Here is a 25,125-nt window from a genome sequence, read left to right on the forward strand (position 1 = left end):
ATATAACGTTATGACTATCGTTTATAATACCAGTTACAGATTCATAGCTTTTGACACGTAACGTTAACTGCAGACTCCTGTGCTAATCAGCAGATACAATCAAACACGAGTTCAACAACTCACCAAGACCACCCAAATTTGTTGGTTTAGGATGCAGACCAGATAAATGTTACTATTTCATCATTTTTGTCGTCTTTGAAATCAAATTTGAACAAGTTAAACACCGCTAATCACTTGCTGCTTTTCCTCTTTGACCGTTATTTTAAAATGATGCGCGCTACAGTTGCAGGCGCGCTACGTTCGGATTCCTTAAAGGGGCCGCACCATATATAGATGTTCGTGTTTCTGTGAATTCTTTAATATTATGAATTTCAATAAATACATATTATGTGTTTATATTTGTGTGTATTCATATAGGCTGCAATTTATTGTGGGTTACAGGTGCACACAAACATGCAGTGTTACTCTAAAAAAGTAAAATTTAAAAGTAATTAATCAACAAAAAATAAATAAATAAATAAGATCATACAGGACAAAGTGATATTTCATTTAAAAATGACAATAACCAATAAGATTATATGAATCAATAAAAGATTCTACAGGACAAAGTGAAATCCCATTAAATAAAATACTGTCCAATAAGATTCTAAAAATCAAGTAAAATCCTACAGGACAAAGTGAAACTCAATTACAATAAATCGTGATGTCCAATGGGATTCTAAGAATCAAATAAATTCCTACAGGACAAAGTGAAATTCCATTAAAACAAAAAGTAATGTCCAATAGGATTTTAAGAATCAAATAAAATCCTATAGGACAAAGTGAAATTCCATTAGAATAGTTCAGAGTGTCCTAAAGGATTCTAAGAATCCAATAAAATCCTACAGGACAAACTGAAATCCCATTAAAATGAATTGTAATATCCAATAGGATTCTGAGAACCAAATAAAATCCTACAGGACAAAGTGAAATTCCATTAGAATAAATCAGAATGTCCAATAGGATTCTAAGAATCCAATAAAATTCTACAGGACAAAGTGAAATTCCATTAAAATAAATTGTAAAGTCCAATAGGATTCTAAGAATCCACTAAGATCCTATAGGATAATCTGAAATTCCATTAAAATAAATTGTAAAGTCCAATAGGATTCTAAGAATCCACTAAGATCCTATAGGATAATCTGAAATTCCAATAGGATTTTTTGACAAGGGTGTCTCCTCCTGCTGGGTTTGCGTCGCATCGCGTCCTTCTTAGGATTGAGGTACATATACGCGCATACACGCAGTCTTATTCCTCACAGCATGTCTTCATTCAGTAACAAACTGTAACCAAGATGAACTTGAAGTCATGTTGCTTTGTTGCGGTGATGTGGGAGTTTCCTCACGTACAGATAATCCGGTCCTTGCCTCGCTAGTAGCACATGGCTAATTTGCATGGCAAAAGATTTCGCGATAGTGGGCGCGGTCACATTAGAGATAATTAGTTGGAACTGGATAGACTAGACATCTCCTTGGTTTCATATAGATTAATTTATCACAGATTATTTGTTTTTGATAAAACTTACTTTGTTTAAAAGCATAAATCTCAAGCTTTCAGTAGATACCACTTTTATGTTTGTGTGCTAAATATTTGAATGATATAAGTGACGCATTTCTAAAAGCAGTTCACGGAGACAGAGAAAACAGAAATCACCCTGTTTGTTTTCTTTATTCTAAATAAAAAAACACACGTTTCTGCTGTTCTTTTGAGTGTGCCCAAATAAAAGTACACGCTTTACAGTTTCCATTGATGTATATCTCTAATGTGTATGACTTAAACCGACAGAGCATTTTTAGTGTCTTTTGCGCTGATCTTAAAAAAAGTAGGTTGGTCACGCCGGCGTGACCGTCGGCCCCAGGGGGTTAAAAGGTAACAAAACATGCCCAAGAACCAATTCATTTTTGGTATGGCAATCACTGTCTTGCATCAAGTGGAGGCAGCAGGATGTTCGAAGTGTTGATTCATGCATCCTCTGAGCCACCCTCCCCACGCCTAACAAGAGGAGTGGCGCCGTGGCTTAGTTGGTTAAAGCGCCTGTCTAGTAAACAGGAGATCCTGGGTTCGAATCCCAGCGGAGCCTTGCAAACGACAGGTTGGATCTTTTTGCTCTCCCTTGGACCTGAGGCCCTTACAGTGCCTCTGCCTTTCAAACGACACCGCAATTGTGCAGAGACCCTAGGGCCTGTCCTTCCTGCAGAGAGAGCCTGCGCTCTCTTACCGTTGGACGGCCACAGACCCGAAAGATCAGCCTTCACGCGGCTCTGCTTGCTACCCCCTTATGGGCTCTGTGGCGCAATGGATAGCGCATTGGACTTCTAGACTGCCAGACGAGGCCATTCAAAGGTTGTGGGTTCGAGTCCCACCAGAGTCGTGGCTTTTGGCTTTCTAGTAACTCTCATACTGTGCAGTGTTGCCCTCAGGCAGTAGAAATTTGTAGACATTCTCTTTTAAGCGTACCAGCACCTGGCCCGCCTCTGGATGCTTTGATCCTCTGAGTCACCCTCCCGACAGCCTTGCATGCGGTTTGGCGCCGTGGCTTAGTTGGTTAAAGCGCCTGTCTCGTAAACAGGAGATCCTGGGTTCAAATCCCAGCGGTACCTTGGGCGGCTTTGCAGTCCAGCAAGCGCAGGCTTTTCCGAAAGCGACCCGGAAACAGGGATAGCTAGGGCAGCGAGTGGGTAATTTTGCAAATCGCCCAGACTCAGTTGTCGGCAAACGCCTGTAACGCTCAGCCAAATCAGGCAGGCTACACAAATAAAAGTTAGTTCGGTAATCCCTCTCTTAACCCTTATTCAAAGGAAGTTATACAGAATAGACAAACAACGTGAAGATTGGATACCATCCACAAGTGTATTTACAGTGCAAAAGACCAATACCAAAACGACAACATATGCACATATACAACATATAGTATGAGCGTGTGTAAACTCCAACAAACAGTCCAATGTTTGTGTATGTGTGTGCGTGTGTACGATTGCTTCGGCCTCACCGGTAAAGCTTTTGAGTCCGTGAGCACGAAGACGATGAACAGCGCTGTCCTGTAACAGAATCGCCCGAAACACAGTCCAACCAGGTCGTAATCCTCAACGAGATTAATCCAGTGCAGTATTTCCACGAAGGCTGATAATCACAGGTAAAGACAGCGTTAACGATCGTATATCCAGAGAGCCCTCTGGAACGCTGAAAAGCCGGCTTCTTTTATCGGAAGTGTATAATCAGGTGTTTTAGATGACGTCAGGGAATTCCCTAGCGTAGCGCGGCAGAACTCTCGCGAGACAAGAACAGGGGAAACCACATTTTGCGGGGCAATACAGACAAGGGGATAAAATTGCACCAGCAGATACAAATAAGTAAGCAATTTAGCAATTCATTAACTGCTTATAAATATCCCTCTTATGTGGCCGTGCTACACGCCTTAAAGCTGTCCAGCGCACGGTCAGCCAACCCTTGGCCTCTTCTCTGGAAGCCTGGATCGTCTGAGTCGCCCTCCCGGAGGGCAAACGTGCTGCCAGGCTAGTCTAGTAAACAGGAGATCCTGCGTTCGAATCCCAGCGATGCCTTTGGTTGCGCGCCACAATACAGCCGAGCTCGTGCTTTACCAAAAAACGGACGGGGAATGGGGACACAGAGAAGCTCGAGGTTAGCGGGCGGTTTCTCTTGCAACACTACCCTCTCACCTGCTTTTGAAGGATAGCCTCCCAGGCTAACGGATCCAACCGAGGTGGCGCCGTGACTTAGCTGGTCAAAGCGCCTGTCTTGTAAACAGGAGATCCTGGGTTCGAATCCCAGCGGTGCCTTTCCACCGGTGGCTGTCTCTGGCCTCACTGTTGGATGGGAGACCCCAACTACACTGTATATTTTTGAACCGTGCCTCAATTGTGCAAAGACCTGAGGACCTGTGCCACTCGGCTGAGCTGGATAGGCACAAATCTGTAAGAAAAGCCCTCAGTGGCCCAGCCTGGCATATTGACCGGCTCTGTGGCGCAATGGATAGTGCATTGGACTTCTAGAATTCCAGATGAGGCCATTCAAAGGTTGTGGTTTTGAGTCTCACCAGAGTCACGCTTTTTGCCATTTTGTTAAGCCCATACTGCACAGTGTTGCCCTCGCACAGCAGAACCCATTTTGAGGCCTCCTGTTCTCAGCATACATTGATTAAAAAAAAAGTCAATCATATTTAAAAGGTAACAAAACATGCCCAAGAACCAATTCATTTTTGGTATGGCAATCACTGTCTTGCATCAAGTGGAGGCAGCAGGATGTTCGAAGTGTTGATTCATGCATCCTCTGAGCCGCCCTCCCCACGCCTAACAAGAGGAGTGGCGCCGTGGCTTAGTTGGTTAAAGCGCCTGTCTAGTAAACAGGAGATCCTGGGTTCGAATCCCAGCGGAGCCTTGCAAACGACAGGTTGGATCTTTTTGCTCTCCCTTGGACCTGAGGCCCTTACAGTGCCTCTGCCTTTCAAACGACACCGCAATTGTGCAGAGACCCTAGGGCCTGTCGCGGGGGCCAGCCGTGGATAGTTGGAACACGCTGACAGCCAATGAAATGCAAGCTTTGTTGCCGCTGTCCAAGGTTTTGAATTACACCGACAACCAATCAGATTTTTTCACATTATTTGGGGTAAATGTCTGGACCGGGGTTCGAATCCCGCTCACTGCAGTTTTGTGCTCTGCTCAAATGTGAACTTAAAGCAAATGTAAACACAAAAAGACACCCTACAGCCTTCCAGTAAAAACGTTACATCATTATTTACATGAAACAATTATTTATATTTCTTTTATGTGTGGTTATTGGCCAAAGTAGCTACAGTATTGAATCAGCACCTTGGACAGCATCAGATTTAATAAAACATATATAAATCTTACTCAAAATTCAATATTTATTTGTCATGTTATGTTTAGAAATGTTTTATTTGACATATGTTAATAAATATATTTTATATTATATATATTTATATGTAAAACATTTATATATTCATATATTTTATTTTTGTATTTACTATATAAATACTGAACTTTATAAATGTTATTCAAAATTCAATATATATTTGTCATGTTATTCTGCAAATTCCAAATGTACAAAATAAGGCAGCAACTTTATATTAAATTTTATATAATTTATACATAATTTAATTTTTATGTATTTGTATATATATATAATTTGCAACTGTAAATCCTGTAAATTTGTTTTTAAAGTTTACATGTTTTTTTGGGTACAAACAAGTGTGATGTATTTTAGTTGCATTTCTACTTTATTAATTTTATTTGCTTATTTTTGTAAATGTGTGTTTATTGGCCAGTTTAGCTCAGACAAAATTAAGCAGAAATAAATGTTATTTATGAATGTCAGGTTTTAATCTACAAACATCAAATTAACAAAAGATTTAAAAGTAAAAAAACAACATTTTAATTTATATGACATAAAAATAATATTGACATGAGTTGTGGATTAAAAGGTGCTGAACTAGTTATTCAAAATTTCACATGAGAGGTGTGTTAAAATCTACATCAGTTCAGCCTGAAATGTGTATATATTTTTCTGTATAGAGAATGACCATAAAGTATGTAATATCAGTATAATATGTTGCATTCAAAAATGTATCTACAAAATAAACAATTTAACCCACTATTCTAATTGATGATAAGCCAAATAGTGTTTGAAGATTAAATCAGGTGAGACAAGTTCTTTACTTAAAATCAATGTTTTATTAAATTGACTCAAACATGCCTTCAGTGGAATTTAGAGAGTTCTAAAACAAGTGTACACAAAAAAAGAAGAAAAAAAACCCCACAAGTATAACCAAGGAAATTATAGCTGCTGCAAAGCAATGGGAATGGACAAAAAGAACAAGGTCAATTAGATATATGTACACAAGCAAATAACAATCAGTTAGATTAATCAGTACACATTTTACAAACAGTTGCAATTTACCAGAATATGCTCCATTTAGGTCTTATGTGCTAGAATGGATGTTAAGGACAAAAACAATGACCAATTAAAATGTAACTGAAAGGAATGGATGGAGCAACAGAATGGTGCAACATGAAAATAATGGATGATTACAATTACAATTTCTATTTTCTATTTCTATTTCTGGGCAGTAAATGTATTTTCCTGCCACTCCAGGGATGGCCGTATGGATATGTTGGCTGTGTGGTCCCTGTTTAAGGACTATGTGGCAGAATCTGCACAGGCGGCCTGCTCGAGAACAGCTCCAGCTGCTCATGCCATGGTCATGCTTAGGCAGAAGAACAAGAACGGGTGGCTGAGCTGAGGGAACTAGGAATTAAAAAGAAGTTTAAGATTTAAGAAAGACAAAAAAAAAATGGACAGGGTAAAAATAATTAATTACATGGTTAATATAAATTGCAGAGTTAATATGGAAATGATGGAAATAAATAAAATGACTAAAGCAGAGTTAAGACAACATCTTAGTGTCAGAGAAGTTTACAAAATGGAGGGGTTGTCTACATGTTGTTCATTCTTACCATTTTCACCACTGTCCTCAAAGGCAAGTGCTTTGTGTGAAGCGGTGCCAGCAGCACTTGTGCAGAGTTCTGAAACAAAGGACAGTCTTTATGTTTTGCATTTGAACAGGTTATAAATATTTTACAACCCATATATAAATATTTAACATACATATATAATAAAAAGGTGATTCTTAACTTATAGGTAATTTTTTTGTTCTTTGGTCATTTTTTTTTTTTTTTTTTTGACAAATTCCTCTTCCTTTGTTAAGCTAAAATTAAAACCACCTCAAACATTTTTTTACTACTTTACTATTATGATTTTTCCATACTTTTCAACCTCCTTTTAGGTCACCTTGTTGCACACCCAGACTTTTAAACTTCAACAATGAAAATACAGTTTATAAATATTACATATCTGGTAACTATTAATGTACCTGAATTAAGCTCTAATAAAATAATACAAAAAATATTATAGTATTTAATTCGAGACCTCTGTCAGAATTACTTTTTATACAAAATATAGCTGTCGCACAGTTTGTGTCATTTCCACCACAACACTGACGTAACGTAAGATAGGCACGCCCACAGCGGGTTATGATTGGTCGATCGACAGGCTCAAATCTGATTGGCTAAAGTGTACGAGTGACCCGCATGGGAGGAGTTCGCTGCCAGGAGAGTCTCAAAAACACACACGCAAGTCTAAAAAATACACACGTAAAAAAGCTATTCACACACTCAGAGTCCGTGATACACTCGTGATTTTTAAACATTCAAAATTGTTGTACACAGTTGTAAATCTGTGAATTGTGTTTTGCAACTTGTGAAACGTATTTTATGAATTTATATTCTTATTTTTTGCACGTGAATTTTTTTTGTGAATATATTTTTTTTTTTCGTGCATGTGAATTGGGACACGCATGTGTGCATCGTGTATTGTGCGTGAATTATTAATGAGACTAATCTGCTTCCATAGTAAACATCTATAAATATTATTCCCTGTCATGCACAAGACTAGTTTTCTTTTCAGAATATTCCTTTTATTATTAGTAGTGTATATAAAAATAATTAAGGAATATTCTGTCTTGTGCATGACAGGGAATAATATTTAGATATTTTTACAGATGGTAGCTTTATCTCAAAAGGTTATGTTGTTTAATGGATGTGTATTATTTCACACATTGAAAGTTGTAAAATTATTATAAAGCCCATACATTTGTTTCTAAAATTAGGCTATTAAGTATGAAGGTATTTTTGGTGCAAAACTACTGAACACATGTGAGAGCGGAATTTGTAGCTGTAGAGCATACCCACACACGTGTATCAATAAATTTGAAGTCACAGAGGAAATTTTTTTAGGAGTTGTAAACTTGTAGATTTTTTTCCTCTCCTACAAACACAACACAACAGTTACACCTTCACACATTCTTCACTGCAGGTGCACAAATCCTATTCTACGAATCACACATGAAGAAACTCATACGCTCACATTTTTTGTACTATTGCTGCAGTGAATATGGTGCAAAACGCATTCACACACCCGTATCAAAAATGTGAAGTCACAGACAAATTTTACACACCCGCAAATTAATATGTGAATCCATACAATGAGAGTTGCAAACTTGTAGAATATCTGGTCACAAATGCATTACTTTTCTTGGATAGTTTTCTAACATAATCGCAAGTCCAATTACTACAACTGCTTGAAACCGCTGCTACGAGTCTCAAACGCAGATTTTTCGCCTTCAAATGACAAGTTCCGCGCGCTCTCACTTTTGCACCATATACTCCGTGAAATGTGGAGCAAAAGTGATTTGTGCATCTGTGAGGCAGCGGCAGGCCCTGTTCAGAGAGCAGAGAATATCGGCCAATCAGAAGAGCTCGTTTGAGCCGTCGGCGCGCGACCGAGAAAGCGGAAAAAAAAACGTGACTATCTTCCATGCTATCTTCCCGCGCTGGCGATGTGAAGGACCAATAAAGGTATGCTTTTTTCTTATCTTCCCCCTGCAATCATTCACCGTTATACATTTGTTTAAGTAGTTTTAATATGTGCGCTGGTCGTCTAAGTTGGTAATCATTGTTTCTTAGTTGGGTTAGCCTTTATTGTTTCACGAAATGTAAGTTACACTAACGCTAATGCTAGCCTAACGTAACGTTATCTGTACTGTTAAGTTTGCCATTCAATCGTCTCATAATTACAGATACTCTCATATTAAACGATGTAAGTTATTCCTTATATTATATTCTCTTCTGCTTTACCTTCTAGAAAAATGACAGAACAGGTCTTCGCAGGTCAGTATCATATCACATCAAATGTGTTACGTTACAATATTTTTCTTTCTTTTGGTTTGGTTTGTTTTTGGTGGATGGTAACATTTATAGGAATAACGTTACCATAGTAAAGTAAAGGTGTTTTATTTGCCCAGTAGGCATAATTGGAAGCTGCAGTGAGTCACAGAGCAGGTTAATTAACATTCTATAAAGCCAATACGATTTAAAGCATGTTTTAAATCCAAAATTACTGCAAATTGGTGTTCCATGAAATATAAAATCACTATTCACATAGTTTAAGAATAGTTGGTTCACTCCCATGTGCCCTGCAGTGTCCCAAATCAGCTGACCTGCAACAGATGCTTAACAGATGCTTAACCAGTTAGAAACAGGCGCTTCCTGCGTCCTTACTTTGTTATTTGATCTTATATACTCTTGACAATTAAAATGATGTTGGTTTAGGCATCAGAGACAAATCTGTGTCTATATAGTCAAGACTAAAATTTACATGATGATTCCATTTTCTAAGTACGTCTAATTAAATGTAACCCAGACTTCTCTCTAAATGAACAGAAGACAAACATTGAGTCAGCAGTCCGTGTGCTTCTAAACTGCATACAAAGTGAAAGGGAAAGACCTCCGTCACATCAAAACACCACTGCTCAGCCTACTGCTACTGTTCCTACCAGCAGCAGACCTGTAAGACCAGCCACAGTGCAGCATGAGATGCAAAGGTACTGTAAGTGATTGTTAGCAAAACTAAATTTAGTTTTTGGCAAAAATAACCACAATTATTACACAGCTCTCTGGAATGCTTGATTCTGATTGGTCAGTTGAGACATTTGCAGGTTCGTTCTTTTCAAATAATCACTGCTCCAAAGTAATAACGCATAGCCGGTACTACTTGTATGTTTAAAATCCCTCCGTGCCAACAAAGATTACCGTTTGGCGCCATCTTGTGACAAACACTGGACAACCACAATTAACAATGGAAAATTTCGACATTAATCTATTTAAATTGTCTTACTAACGTACATAGTTTGAATGTTAGTCACGTGGTACTATATCGTTTGGCGGAAGGATAAAAATGTTAATTTAAAACAAATATGCCAATAAAAGGTTTCAAATTCATATTCATGTCCAGTTTTTTTCCTTATGTGGCAAGTAGCCGTGTAATAAGCGGGATAATGTACAGCCAGCCGGTAGTTATCGCAGAAATAAGCCCCTTCAGTGTGATACAAGACTGATCACACTGTCGGGGCTTATTTCTGCGATAACTACCGGCTGCCTGTACATTATCCCTTACTTATTGTGGTCAAAAAGAAGATCACTCTTACTTAACACAACTTAGGAAACATTCCAGTAATCACTCAGCCCTATTGTAAAATAAGAATAGAATGTGTGCTGTGCTGAATTATCTTTATTTATACTATGGAGCTGTTGAAATCTTGAATCTGATTGGTTGATGAATATTTTAGGTGTGCAATTATTTTTAGGGAAATGCTCAGCTAAAGTAGTTCCAGTCAGGTCTTGACCGCATTACAGTTCCATATCACTTCGCCACATGATTTCAATTATTTCAAAGTTCAAACAGACTTAAACAGCAAAAAAAAAAAAAAAGAGAGAACTGTGTAAGAACTAAACCGAGTGCTTAACTAATTGAGCTTAACAGTAAAATACACATACCTATGAGTCAGTTACATGTATTTTCAAGTAAAATGAGTAATTTATGTCTTAAGTTAACATGAACAATTAAGAAAGCAATGGAGGCTTGGGATGAGATGCACAAGAAATGAGTCCTACACAAAAGAGCATTTTAAGGACAAAAACCTGACAAATGTCTTGAAATACTATATCTGAACAATGATTTAAGGTGTGGTAACCATTGTATAAGTGGAATAATTTACTCCAGTGCAATATTTTGTAATAATTCTATGGCCCGTCATCAATTATTCCTTACTTAATAAGAAGAAATACTCAGTTATAATGTAACACAATTTTACACAACAACAACAACTCAACACCGTTTTATATTCATTAAAAAATGGTACTCTGATATTTAGATTTTCACTGATTAATAACTGTCTATGCCTCCTCCAAGATGTTTCCCATCTTTGTATTCTGGAGGCCAGAAACGAAAAAGAAAGTCAGCGGATACTCCACGTGTATCAGCAATAAGGTTTATGGAACTGCAGTTCTGCCTGCAACCTGAGAACACCGACAAAACCCCAAAGGATGAGGCAGTGCTCTTGCAAGCAGGTCTTGGAAGGAGGACCATAAATATGGCTGAAAATGTGGATCACACAGAGGTTAGCCTTAAAGATAACCAAAAAATCAACTCTGAAGACATAGACATTTTTCAGTTACCGTTTCAAATCATGTGATTTCTGTTGTGGTCGCCATACTGGCAGTCAATTTTTGACATCTGTATATTGTAATGTCTTACAATTGCTTTGATCATGCCACAGAACTGTGTAACTGGTTTACATTTTAAGTGATTTCATTGTCAGTCTGTCTAATCCATACAAGTTGTCATTTATCTTGTCTGATCTATCCCCTGCTCTGTCTGTCACTGCTGTCTTGATTTTGTAGATTGATATCTGCAACAGCTGGACTGTACACCATCTTCCGTACACTTCTTTCAGTCATTCCTGGTTTATGGAGGTGTATGAAATCAGTCTGATTGTTGCAAATATCACTGTACATAGTAGGGCAGTGACCTGCAGATTGGCGGGTGAACCAAACAACCTTTATTGCAGCTGGTACAGAACAGACAAACTATCAACATCTAACTTTATCTGATAACTGCTATCAGTCATCATTGAACTATTTCACCTCATACAACACAAAAACACTGGTCGTAAAGATACCAAATCCTGACTATATGCTATTGATGATATTGATTATATGTTAACAACTGATGCCACAGTTGTTTCAATTGACTGAAAAGATGGTGGAACTGATATTTTCACAATGACAGCAGTGCAAATTTATTCCAGATAAGCCGAGTGCTGCTGGAAGAATTTCCCAAGATGAGAGATTTGTGTGGTGGTTGGCTGCTTACAAAGGCTTCAGGTGAGTTTTTTTCTCCATTGTTACAGAAAACATCCAGACCTGTTAAGTATCTAGACCTGTTTTATATCAGTTAAGCACAAAATGTTTGTTTGTGTTAAATTTTAATTTATGTCATCTTGAATAATATCATATTCCATCATACAAATGAAGAAAAGGTCATTTGAATGAGCTACTAAAATTCTTTATGTTTTCAAAGGGGGCAGTGGACAAAGAAAAACCACTCCATTGCCCCAGGGTGCTGAAGGTTACACTGCTAAAGTCCTAAAGTCTTCATCAAACAATGGGGAAAATGTAATATACGTTGTCCCTCTTCAAGAAAAGATAGATACCACCCCACTCCCATTTGATGCTGCAGAGTTTGAAAAAATGCCAAAAAACACATGCATGACTTGTGGCAAGTTGATTCCTCTGCCCCTGATACAGTTCCACATTGAGTCCTGTGGAGATAATGTAAGTGGTCTTCTAAATTCTAGTTGTTTTATAAAATAAATATAACACTTCAGGTCCTCAGCTATGGTTTGATTAAATCATTGTAGTGTAATTCAGTTTTCAGCTGACAAGTCATTGTTATAAAGGGTTGTTTTTTTGTGTTCTATAATCAAAGAAAGATGAATCTGAAGAGGAAGCAGACCAGACATTAGACCAGCCAGCAGGACAGGAGTCTGACCTTATTTGTGTGGTAAGCCATCAATGATGTTTCAGGTTAATATTAAAGCTGCAATCCAGAAAAAAATTAAACAGACTAATATCACAAACTTACAGGTTGTATCAGCGATTTCTAGCCTGAAACATAAAGTGTCAATTTCAGCTGACCTTTCTTCACAATCCGCTCGCTGCCTGCCCCATAAATTGTCTGTGAAAAAAACGTGTCTCTCTGGTCAGCCTAGGGTCCGAGATATGCCCAAAAAACAATCGTGTTGTGTTGGTGTTGTGGACTTTCGCTCCGCCTCCCTCACATCCCAGCACCAGTAGGAAAGTCCACAACACCAAACCCCTGACGCTGATTGGTTGGAACACTGTTTGTTTATCTGTGGAAAGGTTGATAGCGCCGATTGTTTTTTTGGCATATCTCGGACCCTAGGCTGACCAGAGAGACGCGTTTTTTTCACAGACAATTTATGGGGCAGGCAGCGAGCGGATTGTGAAGAAAGGTCAGCTGAAATTGACACTTTATGTTTCAGGCTAGAAATCGCTGATAGAACCTTTAAGTATCTTTTATTCTTCGGTTCATATACCACTGTAGTATTTTCAGTTTCAGGTTTGTTAAATTTATATACCTCTTTATAACCACTTGACCCTTAGGACTCCTGTCCAATTTGTGGAAAGCAGTTTCCTGCAGAGATTGTTGCGTACCATGCAAGTTCATGTGGTGAAAGGTATCGCAAGCATGATGTAAAAACAACAAAAAAAAAAAACACTAAAAAAAAAACACAGTGCCAGTGCTGTTATATCAATAATTTAAATTGATTCACTTAAATTTCCTTTCTGAAAAGGTGAAAAAAGCTTAATTGTAACATCCAGATTTAAAACAACTCATACTGCTCACACTGGCAGACTAATTAAAATAGCCTTATAAGATATAAAACAATTATTTGAATTAGTATGTCTTGCTATTTGTTTAGTATGTTTAATGAAAAGCAAGGAAATCTAGATAAAATTTGTGAATCATGAAAATGTTTTAATTATTTTTTATAATAATTTAATTTTCATATCACCCAGCACATTATTACAAAGAACATTGTAAAGTTACTAAAGTAAGCTTAATCTTTAATTTGGTGTAAAGTCATGCCATTGCTTACACAATTCTAACTTTCTTTAAAAGTCCTCACTGTAGACTGCACATGTCACGTATGTGGTTCTTCCTGTCATCATGAACTCTTGCACCACACTTCATGGACTTCATTCCCCACAAGCCACTGCACTAATCACTGCATTCACCTGCTCTCACTTTACTGATTACCGCTCACAGCTGCACCTCATCACACTGACTGCATTTAAGCATGCTCAGCACACTCACACACCGCGAAGTATTGCGTTTCTCCTGCTAACCATACCAAGCGTGTTTCCCTGTTTCCTAGTCTCCGTGTTTTCCTAGTTAATTCCTGGTTTTGTTTTCTAGTTTCAGTCTCAGTCTTAGTTTATCCTTGTTTTGTTTATTTGTTTCATTTGTGTTCCTTTTTCTCTGACTGCCCATTTGGATTTTGACTCACGCTTGTTTACTGGTCTACTCTCTGGATTAGCTCTGCTACTGTTGTTTGCTGTCTCTGACCCTGCCTGTACGACCACGTATCCACTAATAAAGCCAGCATTTGGATCCACACGTCAGTCTCCAGACTCCAACTGTTACAGAATACTTCGCCATACCCCGGATCCAGCGGCTTTATTCATCTATAGAACGACCAACCCAGAATGGACCTATCAGGAAGTCTGTCCAATCCCGTAAGTTTGCTCTGCTCCATTTTTCAAGATGGCCGTCCCATCGAGCATTATGTGGAGGAATTTCTTACATATAGTCACCTGGCACCCTGTGATGAAACTATGATTAAGGAATGCTTTTGGAGTGGACTTGATCCTGATATTAGTTTGAACTTACCTGAAGAGGACCTTAGTTGGACCCTCGCCCAGTTTATTGACTTTGTTCTAATGTTTTGTAAATCTCCGTTTACTGTGGGTGAGGTTGAGCCACAGCACAAGATGGCTGCCTCTCCTGACCATACTCACAAGATGGCCGCCCTTCACGAGTCTGTTCACAAGATGGCCGCCGTCCCACAGTCTGTTCACAAAATGGTGGCTGCGGCATCAGACCCTCACGTTTCCATGGTCTATCAAAGACTCATATCCAGCTTGGAGGACCCTCCACTGCTGTCAGCCAGAACGGTTGGTCTCTTACAGTCAGCACCTGTCAAGTCAGCACCTCCAAGGCTCCCTGCTCGGCCTGCTCCGCCCTGGTGGGCTCCTGTGCCGCCCGGCCTTCCAGAGCCTCCGCTGGTTCCGCCCCGGCCTTCCAGAGCCTCCGCTGGTTCAGCCCAGTCTTCCAGAGCCTCCGCTGGTTCAGCCCAGCCTTCCAGAGCCTCCGCTGGTTCCGCCCAGCCTTCCAGAGCCTCCGCTGGTTCCGCCCAGCCTTCCAGAGCCTCCGCTGGTTCCGCCCAGCCTTCCAGAGCCTCCGCTGGTTCCGCCCAGCCTTCCAGAGCCTCCGCTGGTTCCGCCCAGCCTTCCAGAGCCTCCGCTGGTTCAGCCCAGCCTTCCAGAGCCTCCGCTGGTTCAGCCCAGCCTTCCAGAGCCTCCACTGGTTCAGCCCAGCCTTCCAGAGCCTCCGCTGGTTAAGCCCGGCCTTCCAGAGCCTCCGCTGGTTCCGCCCAGCCTTCCAGAGCCTCCGCTGGTTCCATCCAGTCGTCCTGAGGTTCCTGTCTGCCCGGTTCTGGTCACGGAGCTCATGCATGGACTGTTCCCACCCACCCTCCCTGCTGCTCCAGTTCCGCCACCTCTGTCTCCTGACAGTCCCTCTGCTCACCCACATCCCACCTTCGGTGCAGAGGACTTGCCGTGGGACTGCCAGTTTCCATCGATGTCCAGACTGAAGGATCCCTCACCATCACCTCCAGTCTCAGAGTCCTGGACTCCACCTCGGCCCTCCGACCCTGCGGCTCCACCCCGGCTCTGTGCTCCCTCGTCTCTGTTGTCGGCCGTCGGCCCACCAGCTCCTCCGGGCTCCATCGTCTCTCCGGCTCCGCCCCGGTCAGTCGTCGCCCCACCTTCGCCTCTGGACTCTACTCCTCCGGCTGCGCCTCGTCACTCCGTCCTGCCGGCTCTGTGGACCTCCTCCCTCCCGTGGGCACAGCCTCGATCCTCTGTCACTCCGGCTCCGCTGCGTACCTCCGGACCTCCATCTCCGCCGGGGTCGCCAGAGCCTTGGTTTCGGCCTTGGCCCTCCGACTCTCCGGTTCTCCCTCGGGCTCCACCGGCTCCACCTCCGTCGGTCGGCCCCATGCAGGAGCCAACCCTTGGTGTGAATCGACACTTTTTAAGTATGGTAATGCACAAGTTGCAACATGGTTTTACTGTTGATTTTGGTAAGTTTACTGGACAAATCTGGCATAAAAATAAAATAATAATTTAGCTAAATTAAGTTCTTAAAGGTTTCTTTTAGGGTGTTTGTTTCACACTTGTAGCTCGGTTCGCTTGGTATGTTTGGTCTGGAGTCTGGACCCAAAAAAAAAAAAAACATTAATTCCTCACACACACAAACACAGATCTGCTGATGATGTGATGGGCAAACTTGCGACAATGACGAGAAAAAAAACGATATGAGTGAGCATTCTGTCCTTTTTAGGGTCTCCCTTCCTGGTCTTGGTTCGTTTACATGTCCCTAAGGGTGTGTTCTCGCTTGGCATGTTTGGTGTAATTTCACCTCAGAGCAAATTTTACATTGTGTGTTTTTATGTTTACAGGTAATAATAGTTAAAAAAAAGACAAGATGTTAGATCAGATGCTGTTTTTTGCACATAGAGAATCTTTATATCACTCATTGTATACCTTTAAACTGGGGACTGTCAAAAAAATCTAACTGTGAACTTCAAATGTAAAAATCTATGGTTTGATTATTTCCCTATAGGAAATGCATGCGGCACTTTATTCTTTGAGGGCCAATCTGACCATCTAATCCCTTCCACCTCACAAGTTTTGGCGCAGAATGAAATGTTTATCATGGCAGGGAGAATGATTGGCCATTCTTTTCTGCATGGTGGACCTCGTCTGACAGGTTTTAGCCCTGCAGTTCTTCATGTGCTGTTAGGTGGAACACCCCAGACAGCCACCATCACACTTGAAGATGTGGCAGATCTAGACATCAAGGAAACCATCAGACCGGTATGTTCCAAGAAGTGCAATGCAATCCATATCTGTACTCCAGTATTTTTAGGTTTCAGAAAAGCAATTTTAAAAAAAGAAGAAAATAAAAATATTTACAGATGACTGTACTAAATACCAGATATAATGCTGAAAGTAATGATATTAGAACTGTTTATGTTAAATATGGGCAGGCATCAGATGATTGATCACTTACTCTGGGACACTGTTAAGTGGGTAAATGTTTTAAAAGGTTCATAATTCGAACACAGTTCACCAGATATGAATGTACCTTAAAATTAAAGCTTGACCAGTCTCTTCTACTAAGAACGTCAAATATATTGCATTCCATAAGCCAAAACAAAGCTATCATTGTACAAATAATTTAGACTGCTCTGTATTAAGTGGTATATACAATTTATATGTAATTGTGATGGGTCTCATATTGATTTGAAAGCTTTTTGAAGATGAAGCATCCAAGAACCAATGCTGTGGACTCACTGAGGATCAGAGGGCAGCTGTAAATGAGTTGGCACTGGCATGGGATCTCCCTGTATTAACAAAAACCAACAGGACTTGGCTTCTTCACAATCTGCTTCAACATGCAGTAAGTCCAAAGTTCCAGCATTAAAAAATATATGAAGGATTGGGTCATTTGGGTGTGTAAAGTTTTTGTCCCATTTAACTGAACATTTTCATATTTCAGACATGCTTTGTTCCTTTTTTATGTACATTCCTGGTTACTTTTCCAGACCTAGTGGTAATTGGACTTTTTCTCATAGTTTGAATGCAACTGAAAAGGGCTTAATGGTGTCTCTAACCCTTTACCAGCATCTCCAGTGCAGTAATTTATGATTAAATTTATGACACAGTCTCTCCAAGGTCCATACTGAAAGGTATAGCGGAGGATCTTTCCGAATTTTAGATAAGACCTGCCCTCTCCACTTTTTGAAAAGTTTGATTGATTTACCAGAATGATTGTCAATTAGGAGCACCAGTACTATAGGTGATCCACCTGGAAGTAAAAAATCCTCCGCTATACCTTTAAGATAGCAACAAAAGACTGTAATTATTTAAACTGTATGTGACAGATTAAATCATTTTAGACAGTGCAGAATACTTTGAAACAAAATAACATAGTTAAGCATAGTAAAAGGGAAAAAAATGTCTTGGCAGGAAAAATACTATTTTATCCTTCTGATATTTTGAGGTTCTTGGACGAAACGCACGCCAGCTGAAGCAGTTAAAGCAGGGATTGAGGGAATCATTGATTTTGCCACTTTTGGAATCTCGACCTGACACAGTGTCATCGGTTTTTCCACAGCAGTCAATGGCTGAATGCAGTGCTGAGGTATTCCACTTTTTGTCCAACAGTAATTTTAATCAAAAAAGTGCCATCTGACAATTTTTTTAACTGTGGTATGTATCTTAGTATCAAGGAATATGTTTTGTTGTTATTGGAGCAGTTAGAAATGCAAATAAATGGGACACAACACATACTAAGCCACAAAAGAATGAAACCTGCAAGTGATGATAGAATGTGTATAGTTGTCATAATCATCTTGTGTTCTTAGGTTATTCTAGACCACATCAAATGGTCTGATGAAGGAGGGTTGGAGGATGATGGAGATGACAGTGGGTACTCAATTGACATCAAATGCAGAATTATGGGGTACTTGCGTCAGTTTATGAAAACAGGTAAATTGCATACTGATATTCTTTTTCCTATGTAATGTCCCTTCTAGTGCTTTCCACTTTTAGTGTTAAACAACTACCCCCACCCACCCCACTCATCCCACACCCACACACACACACACACACACACACACACACACACACAATTTCCTTTAATATTAGGATTTTGTAATGGTACCTTATGGAGGAACTTAAGTTATTATGTAAAATTCTCTGCATTTTGATTTTGAATATTTCTTATTGGCGGTGGTTTATAGACACCTATTGAGAAGGTGCATTGCCTGTTTGTGTGCAACGCATGAAGAAATAAAATAATAAGATCTGCCCCTCTGCCATGCTGAGCACTTGTCCTACTTGTGAAGTCACATCAACAAAGTGTATTTACTCAGTTATACAAACATATCAGACATCATAGGAAAAACATGTAGACTATAAACTTTTAACCTTAACATGCTTGCAAATTAGCCAAATATTTTTTTTACTGCAACATGTAGGGTTAGAGACTCAGTTTTCTTGTGCTTTGGCTCTTTTTATTTTCAGTGTCCCAAGAGCAGCTGAAACAGCTTGTCAAGTTTTGGGTTGGATGGGAGATGCCCATGGCTAACATGAAAGTGGAGGTGGTTAGAGCGGAATATCCCACTCCATCCACATGCTACCGCATGCTTCGCTTGCCAGGTTACTACAAGAGTTACAGCGAATTTAGTGTTCAGTTAGAGAACTGCATTGCCACAAATGACAGTGGGTTTGGATTATTGTAGAGAGTGGATTGTTCTGAATTCACAAGTTACCTCATTTCATTGTTTTCCATTAAATTGTAGCTTTATAATTGAAGAATCTAACCATTGTTAAGCATTGATCAGTTTTTCAATGTTCCAAGATGTTGAAATGTTGGCTTTTATTGAAATGGTTTAGAGTTGTGTACAGTCGTACAAATGTATTTACAATGAACTTGATTAAAAAAAAAAAAACATGAAGTTGTGTCTATTTGATTTTCATAGGGAATTAAAATTCATACAGATGACCCTACACATAGCCAATGCTGTGCATATACTCCAGTGCAGCTAAATATTTATCTACTCCCATGCGTGTTGAGGGTCCCATTGGGTCCACAGCAGCACGAAGTCCAGCTAGTTCATCAGGTCTCAAAGGGCAGTCACTCTCAGGGACATGGACACCACAGTTGGGATCACAGGGTATAAGACCACTACTTTCCCAGTCAACCAAAGGGATGTGCAAATCCTGTAACATAAGTTGTCATTACTTCATCTGCCACAAATGCATGCGGTACTGAGTATAATTAATAAACATGTACCTCATCATTGTACTCTTCAGAGTTATGCTGTAGTCCCATGTGCCACAGTTGATTAGGAGTATGATTTCTCTCAGTTGAAAGGGGGTGATTGTTCCAGCCATCTCTGAATCCATCAAGCTGGGATTGCAAGCGGGGAATAAAAACATAATGGCAGCAGAATAGATGAACACTACTGGACAGGTCAAGTAGACCATCCCCTTCCAGCTGGTGCAGCACATTGTAGAAGTGGCATGTGACCGCTGTGAACACATCTCGCCAGAGCCGTTCAATTCTGTTAAAAGCACATACATTTTATTTCAGCATTTAAAATATTCCTGTTCCTGTATAATAGTTAATGCAATATAATAGTCCTTTTTTTTATCAGTAAGGGCAAAGTAAATACTGTACTCATGTTAGGCAATTGAGGTGAATAGAGGATTCTAATCCTAGCCTTGGTTTGGTAATAGCAAGGTTTGATAAAACATAAAAAGTTGTGGATCATCCAGATAACATACAGTATTAAAAAATAAAGAGCATGTAAACATTTTACCCATTTATATATACATATAAACATATATTCATGGTTACCTCTGATTATGTACACTTTTCCCTGCAATGAAGCTGTTTCTCCCGGATCCCTGGATGGAGAACATGAGGCGGGCCACATCAACATTTTCTACACCATGGTCACCACGAACCCTTGAGAAGTAAATGTGCCAGAATTTAAGACAGAAACTTTCAGCTGAAAGACAATCAGAGTGGTATAGTTAAGAGTAAAATATATAAATTTAACTACAAGATTGACCTTTGTGGTAAGCCACATCTCTCAACAGCTTCACTGAAGAAGGCAAGGGTAGTGGAGGCCTTGTTGTTATTGGCAACACCAAGATACATTATCTACAGGAATAATACAGAACAACTCATCATACACAAAATCAAACCTTTTAATTTTCTAAGTTTGATTAAGTTATATATACTCTTTAACCCATTAAGTGGCACTGCCATTACATATGTAAAACAATATCTTAAACCCTAAAGTTATATATATATATATATATATATATATATATATATATAATTTGAAAGCTTACAATCTCTAATCTGACTTTCAAAACAAATTACAGAGCAGTAATTTATCAATTTGCAACAATAATTTTTTCATACTCATAGGGCATGTTCAGACCTTTATTTTGAAATCATGAAAGATTGGTAAAAAACTTCAGTTTGTTTTCATGTCAAGAGTTTAAATGATAAAATTTATAAAAAAAAATGAAGAAAAACATGTCTGAAAATGTTTTAAATGTAAAGAAAAAAAAAATAAAATTCTCCATTTGTGATGCGGTGAGCTGTAACGCACATACGTTATCCGTTTATTAGAGGTTGAGTTCAAATCAAATACTTCCAAACTGCCCATACTACTTCTGAATAGGATGTCTACTTCATAAATTGTATGAAAATTATGGAAATATATGGTTCAGATTGCACAAACCATATATGGCAATAGAGGCACCCTTATATGGTCAGTAATGGAGCTTGAATGTCATCTAGTGAAAAAAAAAAAATGTTACTGCGCCCAAACAAAATCTCACTGAAAGCTAATTTTTTGAGATATCAACCTCAAATTTGTTGAGATATTTGGCTTTGATATTCAGTTTTAGAGTCAAACATATTTTTTAAAATATATATTTTATTATAAAAAATATATTTTTACATTGTATTTTTTTCTATTTATTTTTCACTTACATAATTTATTCCACTTCTACAATTATCTGCCAAATATCTTCTTAAAAACAGAAAAAGTGAAAAAGGGAGTGCAAGTTAAGGGGTTAAGTAATTGTTATGCTACTGTTAAGATATACTGCAAAAAAAGGCCTGCATCAAATAATTATCAGTACCTTCCTGGAGAAGCCATCAATTCCTCCGAATATCACCATATTGTACCTCAATAGAGAAAGTGAAAAAAAGTGTATAAACATCCATAACCTTACTTTTATATAGAACTAGCCATGCAATAGATTTATTTGAAAAACACAACCAACCTGATAAGTTTGTGGTTTGTGTCGATATGCATCAGTGATCTGGGGCTTGGGACAGAGTATGTCCTGCGTACCACACACCGCAACTCTGACATTCTTGATACAATCCCTGCAGTGTCAACTCTGTGCATTGATGCACGGACCCTCCGCCACTGAACTCGATGTCCCCGAGCCTCCAGCAGTCCCAACATCATTCGATACCCGGCATGTGGGTTGCTGGAGTGAATGTCTGATACCAGAACGTCAAGTTCATCATCAGTTAGGTCACTGTACAGACCCCTCACAGATAATCCCCAATCACTCATACGTCTCTGCAGCGTCCACCTAGAAACCCCTACAAAATTGGCAATGCACTTCACAGATAGGCCCATACTAAGAAGCTCAGCCACATATTCCTCGGATATTATAACTCTGGGGCGGCCACTATTTCCCCTCTCCAGGGAAACTGTTATACATGTTTCCTTGTCATTTTGCTCAGAGACTAGGTGATGTAACTCCGTAAGGGCATCAGACACTGCTTGAGGGATCTGAAGTTGGCTTGACACTGCACTGAGTACAACAAGCTCCTGTGAACATACAAACTCCAAATAAACTAGATCCAGAGGGACACGATCAAGGCAGCTTGATAGTCGGATGCAGGCCTGATAGTGGAAAAAATTCCTGAGCCTGAACTTTTTTTTCCCTTGCCCCCCGAGGTGAGTGGGGTGGAGGTACTATGTATGCGACGCACTTTTAACACATAACTTGTTGGTTCAGTTCAGTCAGATAAAGTTTTTTTTTTTTTTTTACAAAAAAAGCTTATAGATTGGCATTTCAGCCTTTATCCCATTAAAATGAATAAATCAAGTATATAATGCATAACATTTATTTAAAACAATGTCCTAATTGTTTAGATTTTTAGAAAGCACATTAACTTCTTTCACATTTACAACTCTGTGTTTGCATAAAAAACATTGGTCGAGATTTGCAATAATCTGACCAAAAACAGCTAAAAATTTGGACGTGCAAATTAATTCTATGTCACGAGGGGGCGCTTTAGGAGCGCTGAAATATTACGGTTTCCCTAAGAATGGCTGAAAGCAAAGCAGCATTAACGCTGTTTTATCAGTCATGAAATGAAAATGCCAACGACACGTTTCTGAGGACAGTCGGTTCCCTTCAGATACATTCATATAAAGACAACAGTGCCGCGTTTTGACTTTGAAAGTGCAGTGAGCGTATTTATTCAATGAAATCATTGCCTCTTAAAGTTTAATCCAGCTCTATCGCGATTCTCGTCTTTCCGTCCCCAACTGTAAGACCTCTTAAAATAATTAATCCTCTTCTTTTACTATTTAAAATATTTACCACTTTTTATGGCCTTAAATTTGATACAACTAAATTGAGTTTTAAGGACCCCATGAGCCCTCTACTTCAGGATAGCCGTCGGGCAGCCGGTCAAATAATGTTGGTAGCCCGACTGGAAAACCCAATAGCTCCGGGACGTCGGGCTAGCGATTTTGCGAGCCCTGTAAATATGCCTTTATCGAAATCCTTAATGTCTTCCCCTGGCTTCATAAACATATCCATGAATTACGGTTTGAGTTGCCAGTAGGAGACAATTGTACAGTATGGGAGCTAAAAACACCTTCGTGCATGGAGCATTGCCTTAACCTGTATCAATCTATTTGACAAAGACACAAGGCCCGCCCCTTCCCTACTTCTGATTGGCTCATCGGCTAGAATGTGACTTGTTTGAGTCGTTGAGCGTCAAGCTGCTCTCTGACCTGCACATCTCAGAGAAATGACAGATCAATATCCGCGAACCTGATTTTTTTTTTTCCCCGCAGCCACAGTACGCCGGAAATCCGGCGTGGTGCCGGAACGCTATCACCCCTGCGGATGTAGAGCCTGTCAAGTAAATGACTGAGTAGCATTTCCTAGAGAGAACAAAACTATATTAAAAAAACAATCCTTCTCGCATCTCAACAATGTTGGCTGCCTAAATGATAAATTTATGCCAATAAACAATTATTAAAACAAACATGACTGGACTATAATAATTTATAAGTTTTGCATAAATCGAACCTGAAATAAAAGTACTGGAATTATGTTATAGTCATGGCACAGAGAAACAATAATAAATATGACCAAACATTATTGCACTCAGCTTAGTTTTGTGAGGAAGCGCCTGTTTCTAAGTGTTGCAGGTCAGCTGATTTGGGACACTGCAGGGCACATGGGAGTGAACCAACTATTCTTAAACTATGTGAATAGTGATTTTATATTTCATGGAACACCAATTTGCAGTAATTTTGGATTTAAAACATGCTTTAAATCGTATTGGCTTTATAGAATGTTAATTAACCTGCTCTGTGACTCACTGCAGCTTCCAATTATGCCTACTGGGCAAATAAAACACCTTTACTTTACTATGGTAACGTTATTCCTATAAATGTTACCATCCACCAAAAACAAACCAAACCAAAAGAAAGAAAAATATTGTAACGTAACACATTTGATGTGATATGATACTGACCTGCGAAGACCCACCCTGTTCTGTCATTTTTCTAGAAGGTAAAGCAGAAGAGAATATAATATAAGGAATAACTTACATCGTTTAATATGAGAGTATCTGTAATTATGAGACGATTGAATGGCAAACTTAACAGTACAGATAACGTTACGTTAGGCTAGCATTAGCGTTAGTGTAACTTACATTTCGTGAAACAATAAAGGCTAACCCAACTAAGAAACAATGATTACCAACTTAGACGACCAGCGCACATATTAAAACTACTTAAACAAATGTATAACGGTGAATGATTGCAGGGGGAAGATAAGAAAAAAGCATACCTTTATTGGTCCTTCACATCGCCAGCGCGGGAAGATAGCATGGAAGATAGTCACGTTTTTTTTTTTCCGCTTTCTCGGTCGCGCGCCGACGGCTCAAACGAGCTCTTCTGATTGGCCGATATTCTCTGCTCTCTGAACAGGGCCTGCCGCTGCCTCACAGATGCACAAATCACTTTTGCTCCACATTTCACGGAGTATATGGTGCAAAAGTGAGAGCGCGCGGAACTTGTCATTTGAAGGCGAAAAATCTGCGTTTGAGACTCGTAGCAGCGGTTTCAAGCAGTTGTAGTAATTGGACTTGCGATTATGTTAGAAAACTATCCAAGAAAAGTAATGCATTTGTGACCAGATATTCTACAAGTTTGCAACTCTCATTGTATGGATTCACATATTAATTTGCGGGTGTGTAAAATTTGTCCGTGACTTCACATTTTTGATACGGGTGTGTGAATGCGTTTTGCACCATATTCACTGCAGCAATAGTACAAAAAATGTGAGCGTATGAGTTTCTTCATGTGTGATTCGTAGAATAGGATTTGTGCACCTGCAGTGAAGAATGTGTGAAGG

General features: G+C 39.4%; 5 non-coding genes across 5 annotated transcripts; all 5 read left to right on the forward strand.

Annotated features, from left to right (window-relative positions):
* Positions 1–2,046: 2,046 nt before the first annotated feature.
* Positions 2,047–2,120, forward strand: trnat-agu (transfer RNA threonine (anticodon AGU)). The gene has a single exon. It is a non-coding gene; the product is annotated as a tRNA-Thr (tRNA).
* A 201-nt stretch (positions 2,121–2,321) lies between these two features.
* Positions 2,322–2,411, forward strand: trnar-ucu (transfer RNA arginine (anticodon UCU)). Its single transcript is given in 2 exon segments — positions 2,322–2,358; positions 2,376–2,411. It is a non-coding gene; the product is annotated as a tRNA-Arg (tRNA).
* Positions 2,412–2,566: 155 nt separating this feature from the next.
* trnat-cgu (transfer RNA threonine (anticodon CGU)) lies at positions 2,567–2,640 on the forward strand. The gene has a single exon. It is a non-coding gene; the product is annotated as a tRNA-Thr (tRNA).
* Positions 2,641–3,763: 1,123 nt separating this feature from the next.
* trnat-ugu (transfer RNA threonine (anticodon UGU)) lies at positions 3,764–3,837 on the forward strand. Its single transcript has one exon. It is a non-coding gene; the product is annotated as a tRNA-Thr (tRNA).
* A 524-nt stretch (positions 3,838–4,361) lies between these two features.
* Positions 4,362–4,435, forward strand: trnat-agu (transfer RNA threonine (anticodon AGU)). The gene has a single exon. It is a non-coding gene; the product is annotated as a tRNA-Thr (tRNA).
* Positions 4,436–25,125: the final 20,690 nt, after the last annotated feature.

This window comes from Garra rufa, chromosome 16 (assembly GCF_049309525.1).
Source record: "Garra rufa chromosome 16, GarRuf1.0, whole genome shotgun sequence".
Lineage (NCBI taxonomy): Eukaryota > Metazoa > Chordata > Actinopteri > Cypriniformes > Cyprinidae > Garra > Garra rufa.